Source organism: Scyliorhinus torazame, chromosome 1, assembly GCF_047496885.1.
Source record: "Scyliorhinus torazame isolate Kashiwa2021f chromosome 1, sScyTor2.1, whole genome shotgun sequence".
Taxonomy (NCBI): Eukaryota; Metazoa; Chordata; class Chondrichthyes; order Carcharhiniformes; family Scyliorhinidae; genus Scyliorhinus; species Scyliorhinus torazame.
The window spans coordinates 425,900,367-425,919,044 of record NC_092707.1 but is presented as its reverse complement, the minus strand read 5'-3'; the positions used below and the strand labels follow the sequence as shown (position 1 = coordinate 425,919,044).

At 52.7% G+C, this 18,678-nt stretch overlaps 1 protein-coding gene across 1 annotated transcript in view; it reads right to left on the bottom strand.

Moving 5' to 3' along the window:
- The window catches only part of ncoa1 (nuclear receptor coactivator 1), a gene marked incomplete at its 3' end in the record, with an annotated part of 209,936 nt that extends 191,518 nt beyond the window's left edge, over positions 1-18,418 (bottom strand). Inside the window, exon 1 of the mRNA XM_072509453.1 lies at positions 18,353-18,418. The remainder of the gene's footprint in view (positions 1-18,352) is intronic.
- Between the last annotated feature and the right edge of the window lie 260 nt (positions 18,419-18,678).

The following is an 18,678-nucleotide window of genomic DNA, read 5'->3' as shown; positions in this document are numbered from 1 at the left end:
ACTCAGACGCTCACTCAGACGCTCACACAGACACTCACACAGACACTCACACAGACACTCACACAGACACTCACTCAGACGCTCACTCAGACGCTCACACAGACACTCACTCAGACACTCACACAGACGCTCACTCAGACGCTCACTCAGACGCTCACTCAGACACTCACTCAGACACTCACTCAGACACTCACTCAGACACTCACTCAGACACTCACTCAGACACTCACACAGACACTCACTCAGACACTCACACAGACACTCACACAGACACTCACTCAGACACTCACTCAGACACTCACTCAGACACTCACTCAGACACTCACTCAGACACTCACACAGACACTCACTCAGACACTCACACAGACACTCACACAGACACTCACACAGACACTCACTCAGACACTCACTCAGACACTCACACAGACACTCACTCAGACACTCACACAGACGCTCACTCAGACACTCACACAGACGCTCACACAGACACTCACACAGACACTCACTCAGACACTCACTCAGACGCTCACACAGACACTCACACAGACACTTACTCAGACACTCACACAGACACTCACTCAGACACTCACTCAGACGCTCACTCAGACGCTCACTCAGACGCTCACTCAGACGCTCACTCAGACACTCACTCAGACACTCACTCAGACACTCACACAGACACTCACACAGACACTCACTCAGACACTCACTCAGACACTCACACAGACACTCACACAGACACTCACACAGACGCTCACTCAGACGCTCACTCAGACGCTCACTCAGACGCTCACTCAGACACTCACTCAGACACTCACACAGACGCTCTCACAGACGCTCACTCAGACGCTCACACAGACACTCACACAGACACTCACACAGACGCTCACTCAGACGCTCACACAGACACTCACTCAGACACTCACTCAGACACTCACTCAGACACTCACACAGACGCTCACTCAGACGCTCACACAGACACTCACTCAGACACTCACTCAGACACTCACACAGACGCTCACTCAGACACTCACTCAGACGCTCACACAGACGCTCTCACAGACGCTCACTCAGACGCTCACTCAGACGCTCACACAGACACTCACACAGACGCTCACTCAGACACTCACACAGACGCTCACACAGACACTCACTCAGACACTCACACAGACACTCACTCAGACACTCACTCAGACACTCACTCAGACGCTCACACAGACACTCACTCAGACACTCACTCAGACACTCACTCAGACACTCAGACGCTCACTCAGACACTCAGACGCTCACTCAGACGCTCACACAGACGCTCACACAGACACTCACTCAGACACTCACACAGACACTCAGACGCTCACTCAGACGCTCACACAGACGCTCACACAGACGCTCACTCAGACACTCACTCAGACACTCACTCAGACACTCACTCAGACACTCACTCAGACACTCACTCAGACACTCACTCAGACACTCACTCAGACACAGACACTCACACAGACACTCACTCAGACACTCACTCAGACACTCACTCAGACACTCACTCAGACACTCACTCAGACACTCACACAGACGCTCACTCAGACGCTCACTCAGACACTCACTCAGACACTCACTCAGACACTCACACAGACGCTCTCACAGACGCTCACTCAGACACTCACACAGACACTCACTCAGACACTCACACAGACGCTCACTCAGACGCTCACTCAGACACTCACACAGACACTCACTCAGACGCTCACTCAGACGCTCACACAGACACTCACACAGACACTCACTCAGACGCTCACTCAGACACTCACACAGACACTCACTCAGACGCTCACTCAGACACTCACACAGACGCTCACACAGACACTCACTCAGACGCTCACTCAGACACTCACACAGACACTCACTCAGACGCTCACTCAGACACTCACACAGACACTCACTCAGACGCTCACTCAGACGCTCACACAGACGCTCTCACAGACGCTCACTCAGACACTCACACAGACACTCACTCAGACGCTCACTCAGACGCTCACTCAGACACTCACACAGACGCTCACACAGACACTCACTCAGACGCTCACACAGACACTCACACAGACGCTCACTCAGACACTCACTCAGACGCTCACACAGACACTCACACAGACACTCACTCAGACACTCACTCAGACTCTCACTCAGACACTCACACAGACGCTCACACAGACACTCACACAGACGCTCACTCAGACACTCACTCAGACACTCACACAGACACTCACACAGACACTCACACAGACGCTCACTCAGACACTCACTCAGACGCTCACACAGACACTCACACAGACACTCACACAGACACTCACTCAGACACTCACACAGACACTCACACAGACACTCACACAGACGCTCACTCAGACACTCACTCAGACGCTCACACAGACACTCACACAGACACTCACACAGACACTCACACAGACGCTCACTCAGACACTCACTCAGACGCTCACACAGACACTCACACAGACACTCACACAGACGCTCACTCAGACACTCACACAGACACTCACTCAGACGCTCACTCAGACGCTCACTCAGACACTCACACAGACGCTCACACAGACACTCACTCAGACGCTCACACAGACACTCACACAGACGCTCACTCAGACACTCACTCAGACGCTCACACAGACACTCACACAGACACTCACTCAGACACTCACTCAGACTCTCACTCAGACACTCACACAGACGCTCACACAGACACTCACACAGACGCTCACTCAGACACTCACTCAGACACTCACACAGACACTCACACAGACACTCACACAGACGCTCACTCAGACACTCACTCAGACGCTCACACAGACACTCACACAGACACTCACACAGACACTCACACAGACGCTCACTCAGACACTCACTCAGACACTCACTCAGACACTCACTCAGACTCTCACTCAGACACTCACACAGACGCTCACACAGACGCTCACACAGACACTCACACAGACGCTCACACAGACACTCACTCAGACACTCACTCAGACACTCACACAGACACTCACACAGACACTCACTCAGACACTCACTCAGACACTCACTCAGACGCTCACTCAGACGCTCACACAGACACTCACACAGACGCTCACACAGACACTCACTCAGACACTCACTCAGACGCTCACACAGACACTCACACAGACACTCACACAGACACTCACACAGACACTCACACAGACGCTCACACAGACACTCACTCAGACACTCACACAGACACTCACACAGACACTCACACAGACGCTCACTCAGACACTCACTCAGACGCTCACACAGACACTCACACAGACACTCACACAGACACTCACACAGACACTCACTCAGACACTCACACAGACACTCACACAGACGCTCACTCAGACACTCACTCAGACACTCACTCAGACACTCACTCAGACACTCACTCAGACGCTCACTCAGACGCTCACACAGACACTCACACAGACACAGACACTCACTCAGACACTCACACAGACGCTCACACAGACACTCACTCAGACACTCACACAGACGCTCACACAGACACTCACTCAGACACTCACTCAGACACTCACACAGACGCTCACTCAGACACTCACTCAGACACTCACTCAGACACTCACTCAGACACTCACACAGACGCTCACTCAGACACTCACTCAGACACTCACACAGACACTCACTCAGACACTCACACAGACACTCACTCAGACACTCACACAGACACTCACACAGACACTCACACAGACGCTCACTCAGACACTCACTCAGACGCTCACACAGACTCTCACTCAGACACTCACTCAGACACTCACTCAGACGCTCACTCAGACGCTCACTCAGACGCTCACACAGACACTCACACAGACACAGACACTCACTCAGACACTCACTCAGACACTCACTCAGACACTCACACAGACACTCACACAGACACTCACACAGACGCTCACTCAGACACTCACTCAGACGCTCACACAGACACTCACACAGACACTCACACAGACGCTCACACAGACACTCACTCAGACACTCACACAGACGCTCACACAGACACTCACACAGACGCTCACTCAGACACTCACTCAGACACTCACACAGACACTCACACAGACGCTCACACAGACGCTCACACAGACGCTCACTCAGACGCTCACACAGACACTCACACAGACGCTCACACAGACGCTCACTCAGACACTCACACAGACACTCACTCAGACACTCACTCAGACACTCACTCAGACACTCACACAGACGCTCACTCAGACGCTCACACAGACGCTCTCACAGACGCTCACTCAGACGCTCACACAGACACTCACACAGACGCTCACACAGACACTCACACAGACACTCACTCAGACACTCACACAGACACTCACACAGACACTCACTCAGACACTCACTCAGACACTCACTCAGACACTCACTCAGACACTCACTCAGACACTCACTCAGACGCTCACTCAGACACTCACTCAGACACTCACACAGACACTCACTCAGACACTCACTCAGACACTCACACAGACACTCACTCAGACACTCACACAGACACTCACTCAGACACTCACTCAGACGCTCACTCAGACACTCACACAGACACTCACTCAGACACTCACTCAGACACTCACACAGACACTCACTCAGACACTCACTCAGACACTCACACAGACACTCACTCAGACACTCACTCAGACACTCACACAGACACTCACTCAGACACTCACTCAGACACTCACACAGACGCTCACTCAGACGCTCACACAGACGCTCTCACAGACGCTCACTCAGACGCTCACTCAGACACTCACTCAGACACTCACTCAGACACTCACTCAGACACACACTCAGACACTCACACAGACACTCACTCAGACACTCACACAGACACTCACTCAGACACTCACTCAGACACTCACTCAGACACTCACACAGACGCTCACTCAGACACTCACACAGACACTCACTCAGACACTCACTCAGACACTCACTCAGACACTCACACAGACGCTCACTCAGACACTCACTCAGACACTCACACAGACACTCACACAGACACTCACTCAGACGCTCACTCAGACACTCACTCAGACGCTCACACAGACACTCACTCAGACACTCACACAGACGCTCACTCAGACACTCACACAGACGCTCACTCAGACGCTCACACAGACACTCACACAGACACTCACACAGACGCTCACTCAGACACTCACACAGACACTCACTCAGACACTCACTCAGACACTCACACAGACACTCACACAGACACTCACACAGACACTCACTCAGACACTCACTCAGACGCTCACACAGACACTCACTCAGACGCTCACTCAGACGCTCACACAGACGCTCACTCAGACGCTCACTCAGACACTCACACAGACACTCACACAGACGCTCACTCAGACACTCACTCAGACACTCACACAGACACTCACACAGACACTCACTCAGACACTCACTCAGACACTCACACAGACGCTCACTCAGACACTCACTCAGACACTCACTCAGACACTCACACAGACACTCACTCAGACACTCACTCAGACGCTCACTCAGACACTCACACAGACGCTCACTCAGACACTCACACAGACACTCACTCAGACACTCACACAGACACTCACACAGACACTCACTCAGACACTCACTCAGACACTCACTCAGACACTCACTCAGACACTCACTCAGACACTCACACAGACGCTCACACAGACGCTCACTCAGACGCTCACTCAGACACTCACTCAGACGCTCACTCAGACGCTCACTCAGACACTCACACAGACACTCACTCAGACACTCACACAGACACTCACTCAGACGCTCACTCAGACGCTCACTCAGACGCTCACACAGACGCTCACTCAGACACTCACTCAGACGCTCACACAGACACTCACTCAGACACTCACTCAGACGCTCACTCAGACGCTCACACAGACGCTCACTCAGACGCTCACTCAGACACACAGACGCTCACTCAGACGCTCACACAGACGCTCACACAGACACTCACTCAGACACTCACTCAGACACACAGACACTCACACAGACACTCACTCAGACGCTCACTCAGACACTCACACAGACGCTCACACAGACACTCACTCAGACACTCACTCAGACGCTCACTCAGACACTCACTCAGACACTCACTCAGACACTCACTCAGACACTCACTCAGACACTCACTCAGACACTCACTCAGACACTCACACAGACACTCACTCAGACGCTCACTCAGACACTCAGACACTCACACAGACACTCACTCAGACACTCACTCAGACACTCACTCAGACACTCACACAGACACTCACTCAGACACTCACTCAGACACTCACTCAGACGCTCACTCAGACACTCAGACACTCACTCAGACACTCACACAGACACTCACACAGACACTCACACAGACACTCACTCAGACACTCACTCAGACACTCACTCAGACACTCACTCAGACACTCACTCAGACACACACTCAGACACTCACACAGACACTCACTCAGACGCTCACTCAGACACTCAGACACTCACTCAGACACTCACACAGACACTCACACAGACACTCACACAGACACTCACACAGACACTCACTCAGACACTCACTCAGACACTCACTCAGACACTCACACAGACGCTCACTCAGACACTCAGACACTCACTCAGACACTCACACAGACACTCACACAGACACTCACTCAGACACTCACACAGACGCTCACTCAGACACTCAGACACTCACACAGACACTCACTCAGACACTCAGACAGACACTCAGACACTCAGACACTCACTCAGACACTCACACAGACACTCACACAGACACTCACACAGACACTCACTCAGACACTCACTCAGACACTCACTCAGACGCTCACTCAGACACTCAGACACTCACTCAGACACTCACACAGACACTCACACAGACACTCACACAGACACTCACTCAGACGCTCACACAGACACTCACTCAGACACTCACTCAGACACTCACTCAGACGCTCACACAGACACTCACACAGACACAGACACTCACTCAGACACTCACTCAGACACTCAGACACTCACTCAGACACTCACACAGACACTCACACAGACACTCACACAGACACTCACTCAGACGCTCACACAGACACTCACTCAGACACTCACTCAGACACTCACACAGACACTCACACAGACACTCACAGACACTCACTCAGACGCTCACTCAGACACTCACACAGACGCTCACACAGACACTCACTCAGACACTCACTCAGACACTCACTCAGACACTCACTCAGACACTCACTCAGACGCTCACACAGACACTCACACAGACACTCACTCAGACACTCAGACACTCACTCAGACACTCACACAGACACTCACACAGACACTCACTCAGACACTCACTCAGACACTCACTCAGACACTCACACAGACACTCACACAGACACTCACACAGACACTCACTCAGACACTCACTCAGACACTCAGACACTCACTCAGACACTCACACAGACACTCACACAGACACTCACACAGACACTCACTCAGACACTCACACAGACACTCACTCAGACACTCACTCAGACACTCACTCAGACACTCAGACACTCACTCAGACACTCACTCAGACACTCACTCAGACACTCACACAGACACTCACACAGACGCTCACACAGACACTCACACAGACGCTCACACAGACACTCACTCAGACACTCACTCAGACACTCACACAGACACTCACTCAGACACTCAGACACTCACTCAGACACTCACACAGACACTCACACAGACACTCACTCAGACACTCACTCAGACACTCAGACACTCACTCAGACACTCACTCAGACACTCACACAGACACTCACTCAGACACTCACACAGACACTCACTCAGACACTCAGACACTCACTCAGACACTCACTCAGACACTCACACAGACACTCACTCAGACACTCACACAGACACTCACTCAGACACTCACTCAGACACTCACACAGACGCTCACTCAGACACACAGACACTCACACAGACACTCACACAGACACTCACTCAGACACTCACACAGACACTCACTCAGACACTCACACAGACACTCACTCAGACACTCACTCAGACACTCACTCAGACACTCACACAGACACTCACTCAGACACTCACACAGACACTCACACAGACACTCACACAGACGCTCACTCAGACACTCACACAGACACTCACACAGACACTCACACAGACACAGACACTCACTCAGACACTCACACAGACACTCACTCAGACACTCACACAGACACTCACACAGACACTCACTCAGACACTCACACAGACACTCACTCAGACACTCACACAGACACTCACTCAGACACTCACTCAGACACTCACTCAGACACTCACACAGACACTCACTCAGACACTCACACAGACACTCACACAGACACTCACACAGACGCTCACTCAGACACTCACTCAGACACTCACACAGACACTCACACAGACACTCACTCAGACACTCACTCAGACACTCACTCAGACACTCACTCAGACACTCACTCAGACACTCACACAGACACTCACACAGACACTCACACAGACACTCACTCAGACACTCACTCAGACACTCACTCAGACACTCACACAGACACTCACTCAGACACTCACACAGACACTCACACAGACACTCACACAGACACTCACACAGACACAGACACTCACTCAGACACTCACACAGACACTCACACAGACACTCACACAGACACTCACACAGACACTCACTCAGACACTCACTCAGACACTCACACAGACACTCACACAGACACTCACACAGACGCTCACACAGACACTCACACAGACACTCACACAGACACTCACTCAGACACTCACACAGACACTCACACAGACACTCACTCAGACACTCACTCAGACACTCACACAGACGCTCACACAGACGCTCACACAGACACTCACACAGACGCTCACACAGACGCTCACACAGACACTCACACAGACACTCACACAGACACTCACTCAGACACTCACACAGACGCTCACTCAGACGCTCACACAGACACTCACACAGACGCTCACACAGACGCTCACACAGACACTCACACAGACACTCACTCAGACGCTCACTCAGACGCTCACACAGACGCTCACACAGACGCTCACACAGACACTCACACAGACACTCACACAGACACTCACTCAGACACTCACTCAGACACTCACTCAGACACTCACTCAGACACTCACTCAGACACTCACTCAGACACTCACTCAGACACTCACTCAGACGCTCACACAGACGCTCACTCAGACACTCACTCAGACACTCACTCAGACACTCACTCAGACACTCACTCAGACACTCACTCAGACACTCACTCAGACGCTCACTCAGACGCTCACACAGACACTCACTCAGACACTCACTCAGACACTCACTCAGACACTCACTCAGACACTCACACAGACGCTCACTCAGACACTCACTCAGACACTCACTCAGACACACAGACAGACGCTCACTCAGACACTCACTCAGACACTCACTCAGACACTCACTCAGACACTCACTCAGACACTCACTCAGACACTCACTCAGACACTCACTCAGACGCTCACACAGACGCTCACTCAGACACTCACTCAGACACTCACTCAGACACTCACTCAGACACTCACTCAGACACTCACTCAGACACTCACTCAGACGCTCACTCAGACGCTCACACAGACACTCACTCAGACGCTCACTCAGACGCTCACTCAGACGCTCACTCAGACGCTCACACAGACGCTCACTCAGACACTCACTCAGACGCTCACTCAGACGCTCACACAGACGCTCACTCAGACACTCACTCAGACGCTCACTCAGACGCTCACTCAGACGCTCACTCAGACGCTCACTCAGACGCTCACTCAGACGCTCACTCAGACGCTCACTCAGACGCTCACACAGACGCTCACTCAGACGCTCACTCAGACGCTCACTCAGACGCTCACTCAGACGCTCACACAGACACTCACTCAGACGCTCACTCAGACACTCACTCAGACACTCACTCAGACACTCACTCAGACACTCACTCAGACACTCACTCAGACGCTCACTCAGACGCTCACTCAGACGCTCACTCAGACGCTCACACAGACACTCACTCAGACGCTCACTCAGACACTCACTCAGACACTCACTCAGACACTCACTCAGACGCTCACACAGACGCTCACACAGACACTCACACAGACACTCACTCAGACACTCACTCAGACGCTCACTCAGACGCTCACTCAGACGCTCACTCAGACGCTCACTCAGACGCTCACTCAGACGCTCACTCAGACGCTCACTCAGACGCTCACTCAGACGCTCACTCAGACGCTCACTCAGACGCTCACTCAGACGCTCACTCAGACGCTCACTCAGACACTCACTCAGACACTCACTCAGACACTCACACAGACACTCACTCAGACGCTCACTCAGACGCTCACTCAGACGCTCACTCAGACGCTCACACAGACGCTCACTCAGACGCTCACTCAGACGCTCACTCAGACGCTCACTCAGACGCTCACTCAGACGCTCACTCAGACACTCACACAGACACTCACTCAGACGCTCACTCAGACGCTCACTCAGACACTCACTCAGACACTCACTCAGACACACACTCAGACACTCACACAGACACTCACTCAGACGCTCACTCAGACGCTCACTCAGACGCTCACTCAGACGCTCACACAGACGCTCACTCAGACACTCACACAGACGCTCACTCAGACGCTCACTCAGACGCTCACTCAGACGCTCACTCAGACGCTCACTCAGACGCTCACTCAGACGCTCACTCAGACGCTCACTCAGACGCTCACTCAGACGCTCACTCAGACGCTCACACAGACACTCACTCAGACACTCACTCAGACGCTCACTCAGACGCTCACACAGACGCTCACTCAGACGCTCACTCAGACGCTCACTCAGACGCTCACACAGACGCTCACTCAGACACTCACTCAGACACTCACACAGACACTCACTCAGACACTCACTCAGACACTCACTCAGACGCTCACACAGACGCTCACACAGACACTCACTCAGACACTCACACAGACACTCACTCAGACACTCACTCAGACGCTCACACAGACACTCACACAGACGCTCACACAGACGCTCACACAGACACTCACACAGACACTCACTCAGACACTCACTCAGACACTCACTCAGACACTCACTCAGACACTCACTCAGACGCTCACACAGACGCTCACACAGACACTCACTCAGACACTCACTCAGACACTCACTCAGACACTCACTCAGACACTCACTCAGACACACAGACACTCACTCAGACACTCACTCAGACACTCACTCAGACACTCACTCAGACACTCACTCAGACGCTCACACAGACGCTCACACAGACACTCACTCAGACACTCACTCAGACACTCACTCAGACACTCACTCAGACACTCACTCAGACACTCACTCAGACGCTCACACAGACACTCACTCAGACACTCACTCAGACACTCACTCAGACGCTCACACAGACGCTCACACAGACACTCACTCAGACACTCACACAGACACTCACTCAGACACTCACTCAGACGCTCACACAGACACTCACACAGACGCTCACACAGACGCTCACACAGACACTCACACAGACACTCACTCAGACACTCACTCAGACACTCACTCAGACACTCACTCAGACACTCACTCAGACGCTCACACAGACGCTCACACAGACACTCACTCAGACACTCACTCAGACACTCACACAGACGCTCACACAGACACTCACACAGACACTCACACAGACGCTCACTCAGACACTCACTCAGACACTCACTCAGACACTCACTCAGACGCTCACACAGACGCTCACTCAGACACTCACACAGACACTCACTCAGACACTCACTCAGACGCTCACACAGACGCTCACTCAGACGCTCACACAGACGCTCACTCAGACACTCACTCAGACACTCACTCAGACACTCACTCAGACACTCACTCAGACACTCACTCAGACACTCACTCAGACACTCACTCAGACACTCACTCAGACACTCACTCAGACACTCACTCAGACACTCACTCAGACACTCACACAGACACTCACACAGACACTCACTCAGACACTCACTCAGACACTCACTCAGACACTCACTCAGACACTCACTCAGACACTCACTCAGACACTCACACAGACACTCACACAGACACTCACTCAGACACTCACTCAGACACAGACACTCACTCAGACACTCACTCAGACACTCACTCAGACACTCACTCAGACACTCACTCAGACACTCACTCAGACACTCACTCAGACACTCACTCAGACACTCACTCAGACACTCACTCAGACACTCACTCAGACACTCACTCAGACACTCACACAGACACTCACACAGACACTCACTCAGACACTCACTCAGACACTCACTCAGACACTCACTCAGACACTCACTCAGACACTCACACAGACACTCACTCAGACACTCACTCAGACACAGACACTCACTCAGACACTCACACAGACACTCACACAGACACTCACTCAGACACTCACTCAGACACAGACACTCACTCAGACACTCACACAGACACTCACACAGACACTCACTCAGACACTCACTCAGACACTCACTCAGACACTCACTCAGACACTCACACAGACGCTCACTCAGACACTCACTCAGACACTCACTCAGACACTCACTCAGACACACAGACAGACGCTCACTCAGACACTCACTCAGACACTCACTCAGACACTCACTCAGACACTCACTCAGACACTCACTCAGACACTCACTCAGACGCTCACACAGACGCTCACTCAGACACTCACTCAGACACTCACTCAGACACTCACTCAGACACTCACTCAGACACTCACTCAGACGCTCACTCAGACGCTCACACAGACGCTCACTCAGACGCTCACACAGACACTCACTCAGACGCTCACTCAGACGCTCACTCAGACGCTCACTCAGACGCTCACACAGACGCTCACTCAGACGCTCACTCAGACGCTCACTCAGACGCTCACACAGACGCTCACTCAGACACTCACTCAGACGCTCACTCAGACGCTCACTCAGACGCTCACTCAGACGCTCACTCAGACGCTCACTCAGACGCTCACTCAGATGCTCACTCAGACGCTCACACAGACGCTCACTCAGACGCTCACTCAGACGCTCACTCAGACGCTCACTCAGACGCTCACTCAGACACTCACTCAGACGCTCACACAGACGCTCACTCAGACGCTCACTCAGACGCTCACTCAGACGCTCACTCAGACGCTCACACAGACGCTCACTCAGACGCTCACTCAGACGCTCACTCAGACGCTCACACAGACGCTCACTCAGACGCTCACTCAGACGCTCACTCAGACGCTCACTCAGACACTCACTCAGACGCTCACACAGACGCTCACACAGACACTCACTCAGACACTCACTCAGACACTCACACAGACACTCACACAGACGCTCACTCAGACACTCACTCAGACACTCACTCAGACACTCACTCAGACACTCACTCAGACGCTCACACAGACGCTCACTCAGACACTCACACAGACACTCACTCAGACACTCACTCAGACGCTCACACAGACGCTCACTCAGACGCTCACACAGACGCTCACTCAGACACTCACTCAGACACTCACTCAGACACTCACTCAGACACTCACTCAGACACTCACTCAGACACTCACTCAGACACTCACTCAGACACTCACTCAGACACTCACTCAGACACTCACTCAGACACTCACTCAGACACTCACACAGACACTCACACAGACACTCACTCAGACACTCACTCAGACACTCACTCAGACACTCACTCAGACACTCACTCAGACACTCACTCAGACACTCACACAGACACTCACACAGACACTCACTCAGACACTCACTCAGACACAGACACTCACTCAGACACTCACTCAGACACTCACTCAGACACTCACTCAGACACTCACACAGACACTCACTCAGACACTCACTCAGACACTCACACAGACACTCACACAGACACTCACTCAGACACTCACTCAGACACTCACTCAGACACTCACTCAGACACTCACTCAGACACTCACTCAGACACTCACACAGACACTCACACAGACACTCACTCAGACACTCACACAGACACTCACTCAGACACTCACACAGACACTCACTCAGACACTCACTCAGACACTCACTCAGACACTCACTCAGACACTCACTCAGACACTCACTCAGACACTCACACAGACACTCACACAGACACTCACTCAGACACTCACTCAGACACTCACTCAGACACTCACACAGACACTCACACAGACACTCACACAGACACTCACACAGACACTCACTCAGACGCTCACTCAGACGCTCACTCAGACACTCACTCAGACACTCACTCAGACACTCACACAGACACTCACTCAGACGCTCACTCAGACGCTCACTCAGACACTCACTCAGACACTCACTCAGACACTCACACAGACACTCACACAGACACTCACACAGACACTCACACAGACACTCACACAGACGCTCACTCAGACACTCACACAGACACTCACACAGACACTCACACAGACACTCACTCAGACACTCACTCAGACACTCACTCAGACACTCACTCAGACACTCACTCAGACACTCACTCAGACACTCACTCAGACACTCACTCAGACACTCACTCAGACGCTCACTCAGACACTCACACAGACACTCACTCAGACACTCACTCAGACACTCACTCAGACACTCACTCAGACACTCACTCAGACACTCACACAGACACTCACACAGACACTCACTCAGACACTCACTCAGACACAGACACTCACTCAGACACTCACACAGACGCTCACTCAGACACTCACACAGACACTCACACAGACGCTCACACAGACACTCACACAGACGCTCACACAGACACTCACACAGACACTCACTCAGACACTCACTCAGACACTCACACAGACACTCACTCAGACGCTCACACAGACACTCACACAGACACTCACTCAGACACTCACTCAGACACAGACACTCACACAGACACTCACTCAGACACTCACTCAGACACTCACACAGACGCTCACACAGACACTCACTCAGACACTCACTCAGACACAGACACTCACACAGACACTCACTCAGACACTCACTCAGACACTCACACAGACGCTCACTCAGACACTCACACAGACACTCACACAGACACTCACACAGACGCTCACACAGACACTCACACAGACACTCACTCAGACACTCACTCAGACACAGACACTCACACAGACACTCACTCAGACACTCACACAGACGCTCACTCAGACACTCACACAGACACTCACACAGACACTCACACAGACGCTCACACAGACACTCACACAGACACTCACTCAGACACTCACTCAGACACAGACACTCACACAGACACTCACACAGACACTCACACAGACACTCACTCAGACACTCACTCAGACACTCACTCAGACACTCACACAGACGCTCACACAGACACTCACACAGACGCTCACACAGACACTCACTCAGACACTCACACAGACACTCACACAGACACTCACACAGACACTCACTCAGACACTCACACAGACACTCACACAGACACTCACACAGACGCTCACACAGACACTCACTCAGACACTCACACAGACACTCACACAGACACTCACACAGACACTCACACAGACACTCACTCAGACACTCACTCAGACACTCACACAGACACTCACTCAGACACAGACACTCACACAGACACTCACTCAGACACTCACTCAGACACTCACTCAGACACTCACTCAGACACTCACTCAGACAGTCACTCAGACACTCACTCAGACACTCACTCAGACACTCACTCAGACGCTCACACAGACGCTCACACAGACACTCACTCAGACACTCACTCAGACACTCACTCAGACGCTCACACAGACACTCACACAGACACTCACTCAGACGCTCACTCAGACACTCACTCAGACACTCACTCAGACACTCACACAGACACTCACTCAGACACTCACACAGACGCTCACTCAGACACTCACACAGACACTCACACAGACACTCACACAGACGCTCACACAGACACTCACACAGACACTCACTCAGACACTCACTCAGACACAGACACTCACACAGACACTCACACAGACACTCACACAGACACTCACTCAGACACTCACTCAGACACTCACTCAGACACTCACACAGACGCTCACACAGACACTCACACAGACGCTCACACAGACACTCACTCAGACACTCACACAGACACTCACACAGACACTCACACAGACACTCACTCAGACACTCACACAGACACTCACACAGACACTCACACAGACGCTCACACAGACACTCACTCAGACACTCACACAGACACTCACACAGACACTCACACAGACACTCACACAGACACTCACTCAGACACTCACTCAGACACTCACTCAGACACTCACACAGACACTCACTCAGACACAGACACTCACACAGACACTCACTCAGACACTCACTCAGACACTCACTCAGACACTCACTCAGACACTCACTCAGACAGTCACTCAGACACTCACTCAGACACTCACTCAGACACTCACTCAGACGCTCACACAGACGCTCACACAGACACTCACTCAGACGCTCACTCAGACACTCACTCAGACACTCACTCAGACACTCACTCAGACACTCACTCAGACACACACTCAGACACTCACTCAGACGCTCACACAGACACTCACTCAGACGCTCACACAGACACTCACTCAGACACTCACACAGACACTCACTCAGACACTCACTCAGACGCTCACACAGACACTCACTCAGACACTCACACAGACACTCACACAGACACTCACACAGACGCTCACTCAGACGCTCACTCAGACACTCACTCAGACACTCACTCAGACGCTCACACAGACACTCACTCAGACACACAGACACTCACACAGACACTCACTCAGACACTCACACAGACGCTCACTCAGACGCTCACACAGACACTCACTCAGACACTCACACAGACACTCACTCAGACACTCACTCAGACGCTCACACAGACACTCACTCAGACACTCACACAGACACTCACACAGACGCTCACTCAGACGCTCACTCAGACACTCACTCAGACACACAGACACTCACACAGACACTCACTCAGACACTCACACAGACGCTCACTCAGACGCTCACACAGACACTCACTCAGACACTCACACAGACACTCACTCAGACACTCACTCAGACGCTCACACAGACACTCACACAGACACTCACACAGACGCTCACTCAGACGCTCACACAGACACTCACTCAGACGCTCACACAGACACTCACTCAGACACTCACACAGACACTCACTCAGACACTCACTCAGACGCTCACACAGACACTCACTCAGACACTCACACAGACACTCACTCAGACACTCACTCAGACACTCACTCAGACACACAGACACTCACTCAGACACTCACACAGACGCTCACTCAGACGCTCACACAGACACTCACTCAGACACTCACACAGACACTCACTCAGACACTCACTCAGACGCTCACACAGACACTCACACAGACACTCACACAGACGCTCACTCAGACGCTCACACAGACACTCACTCAGACGCTCACACAGACACTCACTCAGACACTCACACAGACACTCACTCAGACACTCACTCAGACGCTCACTCAGACACTCACTCAGACACTCACTCAGACACTCACTCAGACGCTCACTCAGACGCTCACTCAGACACTCACTCAGACACTCACTCAGACACTCACTCAGACACTCACACAGACACTCACACAGACACTCACTCAGACACTCACTCAGACACTCACTCAGACACTCACTCAGACACTCACTCAGACACTCACACAGACGCTCACACAGACACTCACACAGACACTCACTCAGACACTCACACAGACACTCACTCAGACACTCACTCAGACACTCACACAGACGCTCACACAGACACTCACACAGACACTCACTCAGACACTCACTCAGACACAGACACTCACACAGACACTCACACAGACACTCACTCAGACACTCACTCAGACACAGACACTCACACAGACACTCACACAGACACTCACTCAGACACTCACTCAGACACACAGACACTCACACAGACACTCACTCACACTCTCTCTCTCTCACTGACCTGAGGGCCGCGGGTGACCAGCGAGACTCTGCGGCCTGGGGCAGAGCGGCAGCCCGAGGGGGAGGGGCCGGGGCGGGGTGAGGGGTCAGGGGGAGGGGCCGGGGCGGGGTGAGGGGTCAGGGGGTGGGGCCGGGGCGGGGTGAGGGGTCAGGGGGCGGGGCAGGGGCGGGGTGAGGGGTTAGGGGGCGGAGCCTCCGCAATCCGGGCACCGGAACAGCCCACTGACGCGTCCCTCACAACAACAACCTGCATCCGCACAGCGCCCGTCCCCCCTCACCCCCCTCACCGCCCGCCTCCATCACCGTCCCCCCTCCCTCCCTCACCCT